Below are 19,859 nucleotides of genomic sequence, written 5' to 3' on the forward strand. Positions count from 1 at the left end.
TTTCTTTTTTAGGGAAATGTTAATTGGGGTAATTCCCAGGCTATAAATACTTAGAGCCTTTTTTTATGTTTATTTTTGAGAGCAGAGAAAGATGGAGACAAAATCTGAAGCAGGTTCCAGGCTCTGAGTTGTCAGCACAGAGCCTGATGCAGGGCTCAGATGCATAAGTTGTGAGATCATGACCTGAGCCAAAGTTGGAGGCTTAACCAATTGAGCCACCCAGGTGCCCCAGGCCTTTTTTTTTATTATAAAGTTTTTTTTTTAATTAATTTTTTTTGTTTTGAGAAAGAGAGAGAGTAGGGGAGGGACAGAGAGAAAAGGAGAGAGAGAATCCCAAGCAGGCTCCATGCTGTCAGCGCATAGCCCAACATAAGAGCCTTAAATTCCTATGAGGTCATGACTTGAGCTGAAATCAAAAGTCGGACACTCAACTGATTGAACCACCCAGGTGCCCAATATTTCAGGCTTTTTAACACAAAATATATTGTTTCCCAGAGGATTTTAAATCAGTTTATTTTTCAGATTGTAATCACACCCTCCTTTTTACAGCACTTCTTTATTTTTGTACTCCCTTGCCCCTCTTGTTTGCTCAGGACAGTCCCTCCTCCTTCATGAGCTTCCTCCTATTCCCCCACATAAATATTACCTTTTCACCTCCTTTAAGGCTTGGATATTTCCCCTTAGAGATGCTTAGATCAGGACAGTAAATACAATTTACTTTCATCATTGTAGAATAGAATGTTTCAACTCTGAATATATAAATTCCTAATTGCTATGGTCTAGATGTGTTTAAGATATACTTAGTTTTAGACTAATTTGTAATTTATATACATTTCTTCACCCTTCAATAGCTTGAAGGCGTTAATAGAGGTAGATACTTTTTGATAAGTCTGCCAAGTCCAATAGCAAGATCACCTTAATTTATGAGTTCTTGCCATGCTGGATCACATGCCTGCCTCCCTTTCCCCGACCCATGTCTGTAAGGACTACATGTGGATGCTTGAAACAAAGTGAGCCATGTGCCACCATGGGACAGGGAAGTGAATGGGGGTGGAGGATGGAGGAGAAAGGGAGAAGCAAAGGGACAATGCAGTAGACTCACAGAGAAAAACAGAATTTGAAGGTGAACAAGAATGGCTTCCTGGGTTCCAGTCTTATCTCTAGTCTGGCAATATATTCTTGGCTTGGAATTTGGAGAGATACCCCAAATAAAAATTCTCATAAGTCTACCTCCCACTTTCTTTCTCTCCTTCCTCCTTTTCTTTTTTTCTTTTTTGTGTATGCTAACTTGGATACTAATACACTGTATAGCAAATAAAACTGGAAGTAGAAGTCCCTTGGTTATGTGCTGATCCATGGAGCCTAATAAAATAATGAGTTTGGACATTGACAAAAGTTTTAGCTATTCTCTGCTGTTGACAATGGGGCTAAAGGGTTGAAATGTGGTATAATTACATTTATGATTCTGAAGCAGTGGAATCTTGGAGGAAAACATTTTTCCCCCAATAAGTTAAAATTATTGACATTATAAAACCCAGCTTATCATAGCTGCTCAAAATGCTGGACAGTTTGGATTATCTTACACACTGACTTTGATTCAAGGCTTTGGGTGACCATATATACGATTGATGTCAAAGGCAGAATGTATATAACAGTTCCTCCTACAAACCTAGCTAAGTAAACGTCAATTATGAGGAGAGAGAGTACAATTTTCAGGGAGTAAAAAAAAAAAAAAAGTCTATTTGGTCTTCTTTGATAGAACTAAAACAAAAACTTGAGATAAACCTTAAAGGTTAATAGCTTCTCACCTATGTCTTGTAAATTTTTGGCTCCAAAGACAGAGAGTGATATAAGTTAGAATCTTATGCCTAAAACTGACACTCTCCAAAGAATATTTGGAATACCTAGCTGGACACTTTGGGTTACTACTGATCTTACATTTTCCCCCTTTCTTGCATTTGTCTGTCTGTCTATGTACATATGTATGTATCTGTCTATATATAAATCATGGAGCAAAAAGGGGAACAAGGGTGGGAGTGAGACAGCCTCCTTGCTACCAGAGGAAGCCTTTCGTACTGAAAACAAAGGACACTAGCCTCACTAATTGGGATAAATTGTAAATCATGCCCTCTCTTGACCTGTTGGGTGGTGGCGTTGTATTAAATAGGATCTAACTGACCCTGGGAAAACACGCTTCTCCCTTTAGAGCCTTGGAGATTCTGGAAGCCTGGGGAGGCACTGACATTTCAGAAACTCTATACAGATCTGTCCCTATCAGTGGAGTGTGTGTATGTGTGTCTTTTGTGTGTGTGTGTGTGTGTGTGTGTGTGTGTGTGTGTGTTTAAATTGCAAACAGTTGACTAGCCTTTTATGACTGTGATTGTACAATAAGGAGCAATGGGCAAAGCTATCAAATCATTTTAAATTGGCCTCTCAGTATTTTCCTGTTTGCTGACTAGATGGAGTTTATCAGTAGATTGACATATTTCCTAGCATATGTGACCTCAGGCAGTCATTCTCCATTTTTTTTCCCTGCCAGGGTTTTGTTCATTCATTTAATTAAAGTGTGATGAGTGCCCAGAAAATGCCTGGAACTGTGCTGGACATGATGATTGCTACTTAGGGCCTATCTGCTACTGCTCCATGGACCTTCTGCTCTGATGTGGTCAGAAGGCAGTGAACCCAGACAGTGTGAGCAAAAGAACCAATCAGTGAGCAAACTGAGTATACAGTGCCCAGCCTCAAGCAGCATGCAGTCTGCTCTGTGAGATGAGGGAAGTGCCTTTGCTTCCTCCCCTGTGGAAGTGGCAGAGGTGAACAAGGACTATCCATAGGCAGAACACATCTGGCTGAAGCGGTGACCCAGGTTTTTGCTAAAAAGGGGTGTGACTGTGTCTTAAAAACCAGGCAAGGCTAACGGCCCCTGGGAGCCCGACTTCAGCTCAGGTTATGATCTCACAGCATGTGAGTTCGAGCCTTGCGTCGGGCTCTGTGCTGACAGCTCAGAGCTTGGAGCCTGCTTCGGATTCTGTGCCTCCCTCTCTCTCTGCCGCTCCCCCACTCATTCTTTCTCTCTCTCTGTCTCTCTCTTAAAAATAAATAAACATTTAAGAAAAAACAGGCAAGGCTGGAGGAATGGGCAAGTGGGTGGGTTCTAGATTTGGACAGAGATTGAAGAGCCTTGAGTATATTGAGGAGCCCGGACTTGGTCCCAAAGGCAATGGGTTATACCAACTTTTGACTAGTTCCCAAGCTTCCTTTGGACCTTTTTGACCCCATCTGTAGAGGTTCCAAATGTGGGCATCATTTTTTCTCTCCTCTTCCTTTAGATGAAGATGTGCTTTGACCCCCATTAGACTTTCAACTTTGTAGTCTGAAAACAGTGACCTTGAACTTTGGGTTAAAAGCCTTGTTAAGGAGGGGTCCCAGTTTGGTGTAGGGTGATATGGAATCATTTGTTTGCCTGTGGTCTCAATCTGGTTTCCCAGAAAAATCTCTCTCACAGACAGGGCCTTGTAGAATGCATGCATGTGCAGGGTATTTGTGTGTGTGTGGTGGATGCAAATTTCTAAGAATATCTGGCAGGCTGGTGGCAAGTTTGCCAGCGGGATTTATTGCTGCCTTTCTTGGAGCCCAGGATATTGAAACACAATGAAAGCTTTTTCCCCAACCAACTTGGGACGAGTTTTCTAGGAGAACATATACATATACACACATAAACACACACACACAATATATATTTAAGAAACCAAGATATATATTTTTTCCTAATCTTCATGAAAGTCTTAATTTTGGGTTTTAGGACAGGTTCTTCATCTTTTTTCAGCATGTATATCGGTTAAGGATTTTTCCTCTTGAATAATACATTGAATCTGTATAACTCTGTCTTTTTTTTCCCTTGGATTATTTCTCTCTTCACCCAAAATATATTTGACCTACATAGCATCTGCCTTCTCCTTTTCAGGGGCTGCATGCTATACTGTGGAATGGAGATGGGGTGGGGAGAGGTTGGAGTAAGCAGATCACATCAATCTGGGAAAAATATTGTCTTCCTAATTTAGTCCTGTTATCAGAAAAGAATCTTATGAATGGAGCCCCCACCCCCTCCCACCCCCCAGGGTATGCTTTTCAAACACTCCAGCTCCAGAGAAAATGGATTATGACTATAAATGCACCTGTTCAGGTACAAGTTAAATAAAATTTTATTTTACGGTTTGTCTCCAGACCAAAGGAAGGTAGTGATTCTGCCAGAAGGCCTGTTGGTGTTGTGACACTTGGGGCTGGTTGGGGGAGCCCTGTGAATATGCAGGCAGACTGCAGAGGGCAGTGTGAGACCACAGCGCTGTGAGCTGTGTGGCCTGCCTGGCTGTTCCTAATATAGGCCACCGGTGATGTTTCAAGATAAATTATGTTAGATGGAGCAACTGAGGAATTGGATTTACAGTAAATGTATGCTAGTTACATTCACCCCAAAGAAAGTCTAAGATTCTCCCCTCTTCTCCAGTTTCAGGACATCAAGTATTGTGACTGGCTGAGTGGCAAACTTGTACCCTTCTCTTCAGGGGTGTGAATGTCTCCTGTAAATCTCTGAAATGACAATTGATATGATATTTAGTGCCTTTGGATGCACTGAAATTTAACCTCACTGAGTGCTAATGCAGTGCTGTGTGTGGAGAGACACTTCTTTAATAATCATAATAATACCCTAGATAGCTTCTAAGTCTTTTCTGGAATAGTAGGAACTGTAGCAAGTTTGTTGTGGGAGTCTTCTACTTAAGAGCTGGTGCTGGGTGCTCAGGGTGCTTTGAAGGAGGGGCTTCCAAGAAGAGAGGGGAGATTGGTAGATGTCAGAGTCAGTCTCTCTGCTGGTCTGGCACGGGGTCAAAATGTATGCTTAGGTTCAGATAGACTTGGGTTCAAACCTGCCTCTTGAATTTTCTCTGCTATAAAGCTGGGGTAATTGTGACAAATTTAGGAAATTACTAAAGTTGCTATATTAAGTGAGATAATATATATGAAATGCTTAGCACAGAGACCCAGAGTAAAGAGTATCTGAAACATGATATCGCAACTGATGTTCAATTTGGAAATATTTATTGAATACTTACTCTGGAATTCGACAGAGGCAACATCAACAGAAACTTACCCTTGGGTCTAGTGAAAAAGATAGACATGGAGATCTTATCACATCATGGCAGTATGTGTGTGTGTTTGGGGGGAGGGTAGTGTAGCTAAGTGATAAAGAACATGGACTATGGTGCCTGGGTTTGAATCCAGCTTTGTTACTTCTAGCTGTATGATCCTTGGGAAGTCTCATACCTTACTAGTATTTACCTCTAAGGACCTTGCAAGGATTCAGTGAGTTAATATTTATAAAATATTAGAATGATTCCTGGCATGCAGTGTCAGCAATGTATATTTGTTGATTATTATTGAGTTTGATCAGTATTAAAAGGGAAAGAGTAAGATTCTGTGGAAGTGTACTATAGGAATAAGGAAATAAAATTCCACAAAGGTGGGGAATGAATCACAAAATAAATTAGGGGAAAAATGGATAACAGGCAGATTTACATGCTTACTTATGGAATAATCTCCAGATACATAGTTAAGGGTAAAAAGTGATGAGGCATACCAGTATGCACAGCATGCCCCCAGTTATGTACAAAATTTAACCTATCATGTATGTATCCGTCCGTCCATCCATCCATCCATCCATCCATCCATCCATCTGTGTGTTTACTCATAGACTATTTTAGATAGGATTTACCAAAAGATTGCTATTAGTATTATTAGTATTGCCTTGTGAGGTAGTCTGAGAAATTATAATGAGAAGAAGACTTACTTTTGGACCGTTTGAAATTTAGGAGTATTTATTATTTCTTAGGTTAAAACAAGAAAAGATATATATTCATTCAGGCTAAAAGACAAGTGGAAAACTAGGGCTAGTCTTAGGTTATAGGTGATGGAGGCCATGCCCCCAGGGCCTCTGGGAGTTCAGAAACAGCCTTCTTCTAGTAGGAATCTCGGATCTAATCGTTAGTCCATAGATTATTCCTAAAGCACAGCTTTTCCTCTTATCTTCACATATTTCTCAAGCCGCCTTCTGACCTCTTGGACTCTTTTCTGTTATCACGCTGTTCCACACCATCCACTTTAACCTGATTTTACTCTCTATTCCTTTTTGAACTAAAATAAAAGACGGTACATACAAATGAGACTTTTGGACCCTAAACTACTTTAGGTAGGAAACAGTCTAAGAATATTACTTAGATACAAATGCAAGGAATTTCTTATGGAAGAAAATGATCCAGAAAGCAGAATCAAGAGCCCAGTGGTAGAATCAAGATCTGTGAAGAATCATTCCCCAGGAGCATTCCTAATCACGGAACTGGTGATCTGTGCCAGACTGGATTTCAGAACTGCTGTGGACCAGTGATGGCTATATCACTTGCATTCCCATGCTTTTTGAACAGGAGTGTCTGTTTTGTTATCCTAACTGGGTTTCCACACTTGCATACAGAGCATACAATATGTTGAGTATTTTATTTAATTAATTTATTTTTTAATTTCTGAGAGAGAGAGAGAGACCGTGTGAACAGGGGAGGGTCAGAGAGAAAGGGAGATACAGAATCTGAAGCAGGCTGCAGCTTCTGGGCTAGCTGTCAGCACAGAGCCCGACGCGGGGCTTGAATCCATGAACCATGAGATCATGACTTGAGCCAAAGTTGGACACTTAACCAACTGAGCCACCCAGGCGCCTCTGTTGGGTATTTTAGAGGCAGATAATTTTTTTGTTTAGCTCCCAGGTCTTCAAAAGCAACAGGAACTACACCAGACAGTGATACTTGAGGAGCCTCATCATACCTGGGCCTGGTCTAGGTGGCTAGATACTGGGCCTCAGTCTAAGTCTGATCTTGTAATGGGATTAGACTGGCTCTGGCATGTCATAGGAATGTAAATAATCTATGGCCAGAGGGTAGCATATGGAAGTGAAAAACTTACTGCAAGTTCTTTGACATTCTTTCCATTGAGAGGTGGGTCTGTGTATCTTTCTCAGTGGCATGCTGGCTCACACCAGCTCTTGAGAACCAATTATGTGCATCTTTTCTTATGAGCTTATTCAGTGACATCTTGCTGGTAGCTTGAAGTCAGCCATGGTGGAGGTTTTTATACCACAGGAACTGGCAAATCCTATAAATTGGGACTTCTGTTTTTTCCTGGAGAGCTGGTTGTTAAACATTCACCACCACTTCATTGCTTATATGGAAACATTTCTGGGATGTTGGTAGGGACAGGGATAGGTAGTTCATACAGAGTTTGATTGGCCTCAGGTCTCCCTTCTGACCCACACTCACTACCCATTCTCATTTTAAGGGTTTGGAAGGAGAAATAGTTGGCATTACCTAAATGGGTTAAGTCATTCACCTGGGAGAGGTGACCATTCTCTAAATGGCACATCCACAGTGATTACTGTATCTGATGGGTTAATCTGGGAATCTTCAGAGTGTGGCTCAGGTACGCTTGGGGGTTTCCAAGGTCAAAACTATTACTTTCATAATATTACTAAGATATTAGCTCCCTTTCCTCTTTTAGTTTCTCATGAATATATAGTAGAGTTTTCCATTGTACCTTTGGGAGATCTGCATAATTCAATAAGTCAATATTTTCCAAATGACTAAAGCATGATGTTATAAAATTATGGGTGGGTGAAAGTTCCATTTAGAGCACAAGAAACACTAATGGACTTTAGTGTAACAGAATCTGAACAGTTTACTAATACTGTTTCAGAATCCTCATTAGCACTTGTCGAGTTTCAGTATAATATCAAATCAGCATTGTTGAGTTCTGATGTAATTTCAAAGAATATCTAGACTTATCTGAAAAGACTATTAAAATACATATCACTTTCTCTTTCCTCCTGCATTTCTGTGTGAGGCCAGATTTTCTTCATACATTTCAAATGAAACAATAGATCTCGACAGACTGAATGCAAAACCACATAAAGGAGTGTAACTGTCTTCTATCGAGCTAGATAAAAAGATTTCAAAAAAACCTAAAAGAACACATTCTTCTCATTAATTTATTTTGTTTTAGTAAGTGTAGTTATATTATTAAAAGTTCTATTTATGCTTATATTTAATGGGTTTATTGTTATTTAAACATTTTTTAGGGTTTATTTATTTCTGAGAGAGAGAGAGAGAGAGAGAGAGTGTGGGCCAGGGAGGGGCAGAGAGCAAGAGGAAGACCAAAATTTGAAGGAGGCTCCAGGCTCTGAACTGTCATCACAAAACTGGAAGTGGGGCTTGAACTCACAAACCATGAGATCATTACCTGAGCTGAAGTCAGACACTTAACCAACTGAGCCACCCTGGTGCCCCAGGGTTCATTGTTTTGAAACAAGTTAATAAGTATTTAAAATATTTCTTACTTTAAATTTCTAATACAGTAAAGGTGGTAGATATAACCTATATAAATAGAAGTTATTTGGGGATGTCAATTGTTAAGAGTGTAAAAGGGTCCTGAGGCTAGGGGTAGGGAGCCTTTGGATTACTCCATCATCACTGTCTGCACAAGTGCTATTGGTTGGTGGTGGAAGGAGGTGGGAGGGAGAAGGGCATAAATGCCTTCCATAGATGTGTGGCAGGAGGGAAAGTGACTGGGTTCTAGGGAAGCTAAGGGACTTATCCAGAGATATCTCATACTTGATTGGTCCAGATTGGACCAATTTCGGACTCCCACATTCAGTACTTATTTTGCTAAGTCTCTTCTCTTGGGATGCCTATAGGGGGGCATGCACAGTCAGGTTCTTGGCAGATGACTTTTGATCATGGTGCTGGCAGTGATTTAGAGGGTAGCTAGGGCATCCTGTTTTCACTTGGGGTGATCTGGATCTCAACTGGCTTCACATCAAACACAGGCCACTGTTGTACTACCAACTGTGATGCTTTACAGATCCTCTACTACCAAGTGATTTAGTCACAGATTTAACAAATCTTGTACTCTCAATACTATGTTTTGTGAGGACCTTAGCCATTCCTATCCACATGCTCTGTGTTAATTGGAGGCAGACTGGGAAGTTCAGCAGTTCAATCTCTGTTTACAAATATGAATACTATTACTTCTACTATTTAACATTTACTGAGCACATAGTGTTTTGCAACTACTATAGAAGGGCCCACCACACATTAGACACTAGAGGTCACTAGGGACCCAGGGAAGAACACTCTGCCTTCACAACCACTGTACAGTCTGGTAGGGTGGGGTGGCACTGGGGAGGGATGGAATGGGAAAGTACTTGACCCGGGGAGCTGTGCAGTTATGCTCACCTTTTTCTGCTTGGTCTTATTTGATTAAAAAACAAAGAAAAACTGAGCCCAGCCCGAAGCAAGGATTTTCAGCATGAGGATATCTGATTTACAAAGCCTTGTAGCTTAAAGGCCAATGTGAAACATTCCTCTTTTCTTCTAGTTGGAGGAAAGTAGAAGACTGCCCAATGAATTTTCCCTGTCGCTCTCAGTTTCATTTCAATAAGAGGGAGAGGAGAGAAGGAGAACCTCACTGGATAGCAGATCATCTTCCATGTGACTGTGGCTGACTGAAAGATCACAGGTATTTTGTCTCTTTAATTCTATTAGAAGATGAGACAGGTATTTCTTACTTATTATTTGAAAGCTACAAAAAGGTCTGCATGACCCAAAGTTTTTCCCTCCAGGCCTTCTGTAGTTCCTACCATTCCCACCATTAACAAGATTCCTTGGGGACCTTGAGGAGCTGTGTTCATTTTAACTGACTGGATATATTCTCACGCTCATTTGCACAACTTAGTTCCATGATTTGGTCCGTGTTCAGCATGCTGCCCAGTGGCTGGCGCCTAGTGCTCTCCAGCTTCCCTGAGTCCCCCCATGAGTCTCTCACCAGCTGACACTTAGCAGTTCTTGACCTTAGTTCTCATATGAAGACTTATCTGTCTCATGTTTTGATTTCCCTGACCACTGTCCTGGCCTCCAGTTTATTTGTAGCTAACAAATGGCTATTCATTAGCTCTTGGGTTTTGCAATGTGTTCTAAAGAGCCCAGAAAGTCCCACAAAAGTAACTTTGGAGTTGCTGTGGAACCCAGTGGGGAGCCAGGATGGGTGGTCCTAGGCTGGCAGTTTGGTTATACCCATGTAGCACTGCTTGTGATTTTATATAATACTACCTACCTCCTTGTAAATATCCCTTTGAAGGGTCTTACTTAAAAAAATGTGGTATCAGAATGAGTGCCATTGGTTCCCCGCTCATAACCTACAGGACAGGAAGAGTCAGGAAAGGCTTGACTGCTTCTCATCTTGCCCACTGATGGTCCTTTTTATCTGTTCTTATCACTAAAGGAACTAGAGGGGAAAACAACCAAATAGAGTTTCATATAAGTAAAGGGCCTAGTGGCTGAGACGCATTCCTTCATCTTGGCCTATTTTCCCCTTCTAACTTTTTAAATTGTGAAATAGGCACACAAATGAAAAGTGCACAGAACAAAATCTCATTGCTTAAAAATTGGTCAGAAAGTGAGCACTTAACATAACCAACACTGAGGTTAAAATATGGAACATTACCAGCATTTCTGAGTTCCCTCCTCTGTCCCATGCTTCTACCTGTTACTACCCACAAATGAACCACTGCCCTAAACTTTGTAGTAACCACTTCCTGGCTTTTCACCTTATCAGGTATCCGTAAACACTACAGTTTAGTCTTACCTGGTTTTGAACTTTATATTGACAGAATAAGAAAATCTGGCTTCTTTGCTAAATGTTGACACCTCCTGTTTTTCGTCTCTACCCCCCTCTCCCAAGAAACGCATTCTGTAAATCTTAGGAAGGATTGCAAAAACATTTCTACATTATCAGACTATAGTGAGAAAGAGCAGTTGAATAACAATGATTCTTAACAAATGTCTTCAGCTTGGATATAATTAAAGTGGGTGGGTATTAAAGTAAATGTAACATTGCCATAGTTAGTATTTATGGAAGAATGTTCATGTGAAGGACTTTCTATTTTAACTTCACAGTTAAAGCTTACAATTCTTGAGAAGCAGGTATATGGCAAACAGAAGTGTCTGCTGCTGCTTCATCTTTCTTTTTTCTTTTTCTAAAATCTCCTTGGTAAGGACACAAAGGAATATATATTATTCTAGGGTCTCCCAGAAAGACAGGGGCAACTGGGAATGTGAGCAGCCCCCCTGACTTGGTCTGGCCTTCTGGCCCCTTGGCTCCCACCTCTTTCTGATGGTGAATGTTGAGAGATGGTGATGGATGGTTAGTCACAAATAGTTTTCAATTTACCAAAGTGCACCCGGCTTTCTCTGAACCTCTTTGAAATGCTTTTAGAGCAACGTGGAGATTGGAATTCAACAACAATTCTCCACAGCTGCAGTCAGAATACAGCAACCCCAGGAGCAGCTGGGGGCAGTTGTTTTCATGTTTTATACTTGCTGTTTCCTTAAAAGTCCTTTCAGGAGGTTCTGGAAGGTCCTGTGACATCCTTATACTGAGAGACGGAGTCTGAGGCAGACCCTTAGATTCTAGGCCCTCACCCAAAATTTGGCAAGTATTTGTTTCCACTTCTTGGCAACAACACGTCCTCTCAGAATCTTCCCTGTGCCCTCTGTCTTTCACTCCAGTAGCCCCACATGCAAGAGCATTCATCCTTTGGCGACTCTGTTTAGTGAAGGGAACCCTCATAGTCAAGTCAGGTTTTCTGGGTTCTGGTCTCAACTGAAGCTTTTACTCAGCTCCACGACCTTGTCTCAACATCTCCTTTCTTTTGGTCTTTGTTTCCACATCTATAAAATACGGAAGATGGACAGAAGACCCCTTAGAATCCCTTTGTGTAGCGAGCTACCAATGATGTTTCAAGGTAAAGAGATGGAGACATTTGCTTTGGCGGGGACGTTTTTATATGGAAATATAAAAGTCAACAAAATAAGTAGTCTTTCTTGAGGCAAGCTTTAATAGATGATGAAGGACTCTGTTATAAAACAAAGCAAAAACAGAACCCCTTCCCACCACTTAAAAACTTTTCCCACAAGAGAGAAACAATTCTTCCTTCTCCAGTTAACCATTACAGTGCCTGAAATGTCACCAAGAGATCCTTACTTTTCCTTTTGCAGATTTTGTGATTTTTCTAGAGTCTATTATAAAAAGATATAAATTTCCCTTAAAAAGGTGAATAGACAATGCTGTTATGAGTGGTTAGTGGTTAGTGGTTTGACAAGGGACTGAGTTATCAGTGCTGTCCACAGCTGCTTGCTCGTGACACTGTTTAGGCAGTTCCCAACTCGAAGGGCTATATTCTATTCCAGTTCTTCTCAAACTTCAGTGAACCTATGAATTGCCAGGAGGGATCTTGTAAAATGCACATTTTTATTCAGTAGGCCTGTGTGGGATCTAAGAATCTGTATTTCTAATCAGCTGCCCAGTAATGCTGATGTTACTTGTCCCCAGAGCACATCTGGAATGGCAAGAGTCTGTAGCACATGACCCTCTTCCTTCACATAGCTAATTGGACTTAAAGGGTTGGGCACCTTACTCCAGCCGGTCTGTGAGCTGACCTATGATTAAAAAAAAGAGATGATGAACCAAATAGGAATTTAAATAATTTTTTAAAATTTTTATTTATTTCTAGGAGAGAGAGAGAGACAGCGTGAGCAGGGGAGGGTCAGAGAGAGAGGGAGATACAGACTTTGAAATAGGCTCCAGGCTCAGAGCAGGCAGTCAGCACAGAGCCCAACACGGGGCACAAACCCAAGAACCGCGAGATCATGACCAAAGCGAAAGTCGGACGCCCAACCGACTAAGCCACCCAGGCGCCCCGAACCAAATAGGAATTTAAATAGGAGAGATGGGCAGTGGTTTCAGGCGTAGAAGTGGAAATATCTAATTAAATAGATACACACAGAGAAGACCTGATTCATTTTATTGACAGTGTGAGAGAAGGACTCTATAAAGATGGTCTAATAAGGGCCTGAAGAGTCAGTCTGGACCTTGAACACTGAGTGACTTTCTTGTTCTTGTCTCTACCAGGACTGCTGGACTCTAATTCTTATTTGTCCTCTCAGGCCTGGCTGCTAAGATTTTTTTTTCAAGGTTCCTGGGGGCGGTGTGGACAGCAAAGTAACTGAGACTCTTACTGAATACTGAAGACTTCAGACTAAAAAGAAGGATCTGGCACTTGGGTGGGAATATACACCTAGGTAGGGGTATCATAGTGGGCACTTTGGATTGCTGTTTAGGTTGAAAGACTTGGACACCTGGAGACAGAAGTTTGTTGGGTGAGAGGCAGTGCAGAGATAATGGAGGGTAAAGGAGAGTCAGATGTTATAGTTTGTCCAGGATTGCTTACAAATATTGTCAGTTTTGTCAATTTATTTGTAGAAATTTGGATTGTTGCTTACATATTTTTCTCTAGATTGATTTTCTTCCCCTCCATCCTCCTATATTCCTATAGAGAGCATAGGAGCATATAGAGAATATAGGAGAGCACCTATATTCCTACAACATTACTCCAGCAATTTTGTCCAGCAATGGACAGCTCTTCTTCAACTTTTTGGAAGAGTTCAAGAAGAATTGGTGTTAATTCTTCCTTAAATGTTTGGTAGTATTTATCAGTGAAGCCATCTGGGTCTGGGCTTTTCTTTGTTGGGTTTCTTGGTTGGTTTTCTTTGCAGTTTTGAATTACTGATTCAATTTCCTTACTTGTTATTGGTCTGTTTAGATTTTTCAAATTTTTTTCATGACTCAGACTTGCTAATTTGCATGTTTCTAATAATTTATCCATTCCTTCTATGTTGTCCAATTTGTTGGCATATAGTTGTTCATAGTAGTCTTAGCATCCATTGTATTTCTGTGGTAACAGTTGTAATATCTCCTCTTGCATTTATAACTTTTAGTCCTCTCTTTTCTTCATAGTAAGTTGTAGCTAAAGATTTGTCAATTTTGTTTATCTTTTTTTTTAAATGTTTTATTTCTGAGAGAGAAAGACAGTGTGAACAGGGGAGGGTCAGAGAGAGAGGGAGACACAGAATCCAAAACAGGCTCCAGGCTCTGAGCTAGATGTCAGCACAGAGCCCAACATGAGGCTCAAACCCATGAACCATGAGATTATGATCTGAGCTGAAGTTGGATGCTTAACCAACTGAGCCACCCAGGTGCCTCAGTTTTATCTTTAAAAAAAAAAAATCCCCACATTTCTTAGTTTTGTTGATCTTTTCTATTATTTTTATTTTCTCTATTTCATTTCTTTTTGTTCTGACCTTTGTCATCTTCTTTATTCTGCTAACTATGGGCTTAGTTTGTTCTTGTTTTTCAAATTCCTTTAGATGAAAGTTACATTGTTTGAGATCTTCCTTTTTTTAAATGTAGGCATTTGTTGCTATAAGCTTCCCTCTTAGAACTTCTTTTGCTAGTTACTTAAGTTTGGGTAAGTTGTGTGTCTATTTTTGTTTGCCTCAAGAATTTTTTGATTTCCCATTTAATTTTATCATTTACCTATTGGTTGTTCAGGAGTGTATTATTTAGTTTCCACATATTTGTCAGTTTTCCAGATTTCCTACTATTTTTGATTTCTAGTTACATACCACTGTGGTCAGAAAAGATACTTAATATGACTTCATTGTCCTTAAATTTAAGGCTCATTTTGTAACTTTGGGACTTCTGGGTGGCTCAGTCAGTTAAGCTTCTGATTTTTTATTTCGGCTTAGGTCATGATCTCATAGTTCATTATATTGAGTCCTGCATAGGGCTCTGCACTGACAGCACAGAGCTTGCTTCGGATTTTCTTTTTTCCTATTTCTCTCTGCCCCTCCCCTGCTCATTCTCTCCTCTGCGCCCCCCAACCCCTCCCATCTCTCTCTCAAAATAAATAAATAAATAAATATTAAAAAAAAAGACTTGCTTTGTAACCTAACATATGATCTGTTCTGGAGAATGTTTCATGTGCCCTTGAGAAGAATGTGTATTCTGCTTTTGCTTTATAGAATATTATATATATATATCTGTTTGGTCCATGTGGTATATAGTTTAAGTCTAATATTTCCTTATTGATTTTCTATAATCAGACTATGAATGATCTGATTGTGTTGAAAGTAGGGTATTTGTAGTCTCTACTATTATTGTATTGTTGTTTATCACTCTATCGAGGTCTTTATTTTCTAAATATATTTAAGTACTCCAGTGTTAGATACACACACACACACACACACACACACACACACACAATCTCTTGATGGATTGACCCCTTTATAATTATGTAATGACTTTCTTTGTCGTTTGTTATAATTTTTACTTTGTATTTTGTTTGATTCAACTATAGTAACACCTGCTCTTTTGTTTTCCATTTGTGTGGAATATCTTTTGTATTCCTTCTCTTTGAGCCTTTATGTGTCCTTGAAGCTGAAATCAGTCTTTTGTAGATTGCATATAGTTGGGTTTTGTTTTTTATCCATCCAGCCATTCTTTGTCTTTTGACAGGAGAATTTAATTCATTTACATTTAAAGTAATTACTAATAGCTAAGGATTTACTATTGTCATCTTGTTAATTGTTTTCACTATTTTATGGTTCTTGTGCTCCATTCTTGCTGTCTTCCTTTGCAAATTGATAATTGTACTAGTTGTATACTTGATTTCCTTCTCTTTATCTTGCATGTATCTTCCATAGGTTTTTGTTTTATGGCTACACTGTGGCTTCCTTGAAACATGTTATTGATGTAACAGTCTATTTGAAGCTGATAACAACTTAAATTCAATCACATACAGAAAGGACATTTTTACTTCCCCCATTTTATGTTTTTGATGCTACAGTTTAATCTTTTTATATTGTGTATCCATTAATAAATTTCACAGCTACAGCTATTTTTAACACTTTGTCACTTAACCTTTATACTGCACTGTATTACATATTAAAATATTTGAAATTGACTGTCTACGTATTCTTTACCACTTTGTTGTATATTTTCTTGTTACTAACTAGTATCTTTTTATTTCAGGTTGAAAAGGTCCTTTTAGCATTTCTTGTAAGGGAGGTCTAGTGGTGATGAACCCTCTCAGCTTTTGTTTATTTGGGAAAGTATTCATTTCTTCTTCATTTCTGAAGGGCACCTTTGCTTGGTAAATTATTGTTGGTTGACAGTTTTTTTCTCTTAGTACTTTGAATGTATCATCCCATTCTCTCCGGGTACAAGGTCTCTGCTGAGAAATATGCTGATAGCCTTGTATGAGAGAAATTTATTTTCTGTTACTGGTTTTAAAATTGTCTCTTCATCTTTGATTTTAGGCAGTTTTATTATAATGTGTTTTGGAGAAGATTGTTTTGGATTGAAATTATGGCATGACTAATTAGCTTTATCAATTTAGATATCCAAATCTCTCCCCAGGTTTGGGAATTTCTCAGCCAGTATCATTTCTGTAAATAAAATTTTTACCCCTTTATTCCTTTCTTCTCCTTCTCATTCAAATAGGCCTTCTTCATTTTTTTCATTCCTGTTTTTCTTTTTCTTTTTGCTCTTCTGATTGCATAACTTTGAATGATCTGTCTTTGAGCTCACTGAGCTGAACTATGTTGAATTTCTCAGTTCAGTCATGGTTTTCTTCATCTCTAAAATACCTATTTGGTTCTTTTTTATGTTTTTTATCTCTGTTGAATTTCTCATTTTGTTCTTGTGTTGTTTTCCTGATTTTGCTAAATTGCTTATCTCTATTTTCTTGTAGCTCTCTGAGCATCTTTAAGACAATTATTTTCGATTCTTTGTAGGACAGTTCATGTATCTCCATTGCTTTGTGCTCAGTTATGGGAAGTTTACTATGTACTTTGATGATGTCATGTTTCCCTGACTTCTCATGATTTCTGTGGCCTTGTGTAGGTGGCTGTGCATTTGGGGAAGCATTGATTTCTTCCATAATTTATGGACTGACTTTGTTAGGAAAGACTTTTCTCTGTAGCACTCTGCAGCATGCTTTGATCCCAGGTCTAGTGACATAGGGTGCCAAACGCAGAGGCATATCTTGGCTTCTAGTCCAGGGAAGGGGGGGGTGTAGGCATGTTGTCTATTTGGCTCAGGCTGCTGAGGTCCACATCATCTACTGTGTAGTCCTTGTTAAGTGTGGCAGGGGTCTGCAGTGGCTGCAAGGGCTGTTGGTGTCAGTGGCTCCACCAGGTCCAGTGGCCAAGAACCAGGGCAGACAGCAGTGGTAGCCAGAGAACGTGGTGTGTACATTCTCAGCTGCAGGATCCAGCTGCAGGTACCTATGTAGTGGCAAAGGATGGCTGTAGACACACTAGTAAAGGTGGTGGCCAAGGCCAGCAGCAGGAGCTTGAGCCATCTGCAGGCACACTTTCAGCTGTGAGGGCCTTTGCTATTGATGTGTATCCTTGTGATTACAGTGTCTCCACATGCATGCATGCCTGGCAGCGGAGGCTGGTGAATGGAGTCAGGCCAGGAATGTGCAGGTGCACATCTGGAGTGGCTAGTTGCAGGTGAGCTTAGTTGTGTAGGCCAGTGAGTGCAGACAGGGCTGGATCCAGGCCCTTGAGCAGCTGCAAGTGCTCTGGCTGTTGGTGTGCACTTTTACGTCTGTAGGATCTCTTCACAAGTGTGCACATGGCAGTACAGTTGAGTAATGACAAACAGTATGCTGGTGTGCAAGGACACAGCCAGAGGGCTATCCCCAATAGTACACAAGATGGTAGGGGTCAGCTGTGGGCCCCTAGGCTTATATCTTTTACTTGTGCAACCACAGACGTCTGAATTGGCTGCTGGTATGTATCCCAGGCTCTGGTGGGGGCAGGGATGGGAATAAGTGAGGAGGGACTCAGGTGGCCGGTACCTGTAAATGGGAATACCTGTGGGGAGAAAACTGTTAAATCTGCAGGGGGTTCTTCCTGCTGTGGTGGTGATTGTCTTCTCGGTGGCAGATGGTGCTGAAGTCTTCTGCAGAGCAGGTCACTGGGAACCTTGGTTGCTCCCACTGCATGGCTGATGCTGGTAGTCCTTGTTCTTCTTCCTCTTCCTAGCTGTCTTTGTAAATCTCAGCTTTGCTGGTCTGGGTGGGGTGAAACTGAAGTGTGTCCTTTGTGCAGTGTACTGGAAGGCTGGGGGAACTGGTTGCTCACCCCTCTGTCTCTTTCCTGGTAAGGGGAACTCTTTGTAGCTAGGAAGTTCTCTCCTGGCACTCACCAGTGCCAGCCTTGAAGATGGAATGGTGCAGACACAATGAAACTGTTCTTCCTTTAGGCTTTATGCAGTTATTCTTGAGTATTTTTGTTTGTTTGTTCTTCTGTGTTTCTGAATTTAAAGTCAACTCTTGAGCTCTCTCAGAGCTTTTTGTTCATGGATAGCTATCTGAGTGTTGATACTTGTTGGGAGACAGAGGCTGGCCTCTCCTACCATGCCATCTTGGTGATGGCGTTCCCAATTTTCACATTCTTTTTTTTATATTCACATGCATGGTCTTCTGATTTTATTGTGGTAACAACATTTAATACAAAATCTACCCTCTAGATAAGTCTTTTTACAACAGGTGTATTACTTTTATAATTTATTTATTTTTTTACAGTTTATTGTCAAGTTGGGTTCCATATAACACCCAGTGCTCATGCCATCAAGTGGCCTCCTCCATGCCCATCACCCATTTTCCCCTCTTTCCCACTCCTATCAACCCCCAGTTTGTTCTCAGCATTTAAGAATCTCTTACAGTTTGCCTCCCTTCCTCTCCTTGACTATTTTTTCCCCTTCCCCTCCCCTATGGTCCTCTGTTAAGTTTCTCCTGTTCCACATATGAGTGAAAACATATGGTATCTGTCTTTCTATGTCTGACTTATTTCACTCAGCATAACAGCCTCAAGTTCCATCCACGTTGCTACAAATGGCCAGATTTCATTCTTTCTCATTGCCATGTAGTATTCTGTTGTATAGATAAACCACATCTTCTTGATCCATTCATCAGTTGATGGACATTTAGGCTGTTTCCGTAATTTGGCTATTGTTGAAAGTGCTGCTATGAACTTGGGGTACATGTGCCCCTATGCCTCAGCACTCCTGTGTCCCTTAGGTAAATTCCTACCAGTGCTATTGCTGGGTCATAGGGGAGTTTTAGTGTTAATTTTTTGAGGAACCTCCACACTGTTTTCCAGAGGGACTGCACCAGTTTACATTCCCACCAACAGTGTATGAGAGTGCCTGTTTCTCACATCCTGGCCAGCATCTAGAGTCTCCTTATTTGTTCATTTTAGCCACTCTGACGAGCACGAGGCAGTATGTAGGTGTGGTTTTGATCTGATGATGAGTGATGCTGAGCATCATTTCATGCGTCTGTTGGCCATCTGGATGTCTTCTTTGGAGAAGTGTCTGTTCATGTCTTCCTCCCATTTCTTCACTGGATTATTTGTTTTTCAGGTGTGGAGTTTGGTGAGTTCCTTATAGATTTTGGATACTAGCCCTTTATGTGATAATGTCATTTGCAAATATCTTTTCCCATTCCGTCAGTTGCTATTAGTTTTATTGATTGTTTCCTTTGCCATGCAGAAGCTTTTTATCTTAATGAGTTCCCAATAGTTCATTTTGCTCTTGATTCTCTTGCCTTTGGAGATGTGTTGAGAAAGAAATTGCTGAGGCTGAGGTCAAGGAGGTTGTTTCCTGCTTTCTCCTCTAGGGTTTTTGAAGGTTTCCTGTCTCACATTCAGGTCCTTTATCCATGTTGAGTTTACTTTTGTGTATGGTGTGAGAAAATGATCTAGTTTCATTCTTCTGCATGTTGCTGTCCAGTTCTCCCAACACCATCTGTTAAAGAGGCTGTATTTTTTCCATTGGATACTCTTTCCTGCTTTGTC

The sequence above is a fragment of the Hyaena hyaena genome, unplaced genomic scaffold, assembly GCF_003009895.1.
Source record: "Hyaena hyaena isolate Hyena2069 unplaced genomic scaffold, ASM300989v1 scaffold_384, whole genome shotgun sequence".
NCBI classification, from domain to species: Eukaryota; Metazoa; Chordata; class Mammalia; order Carnivora; family Hyaenidae; genus Hyaena; species Hyaena hyaena.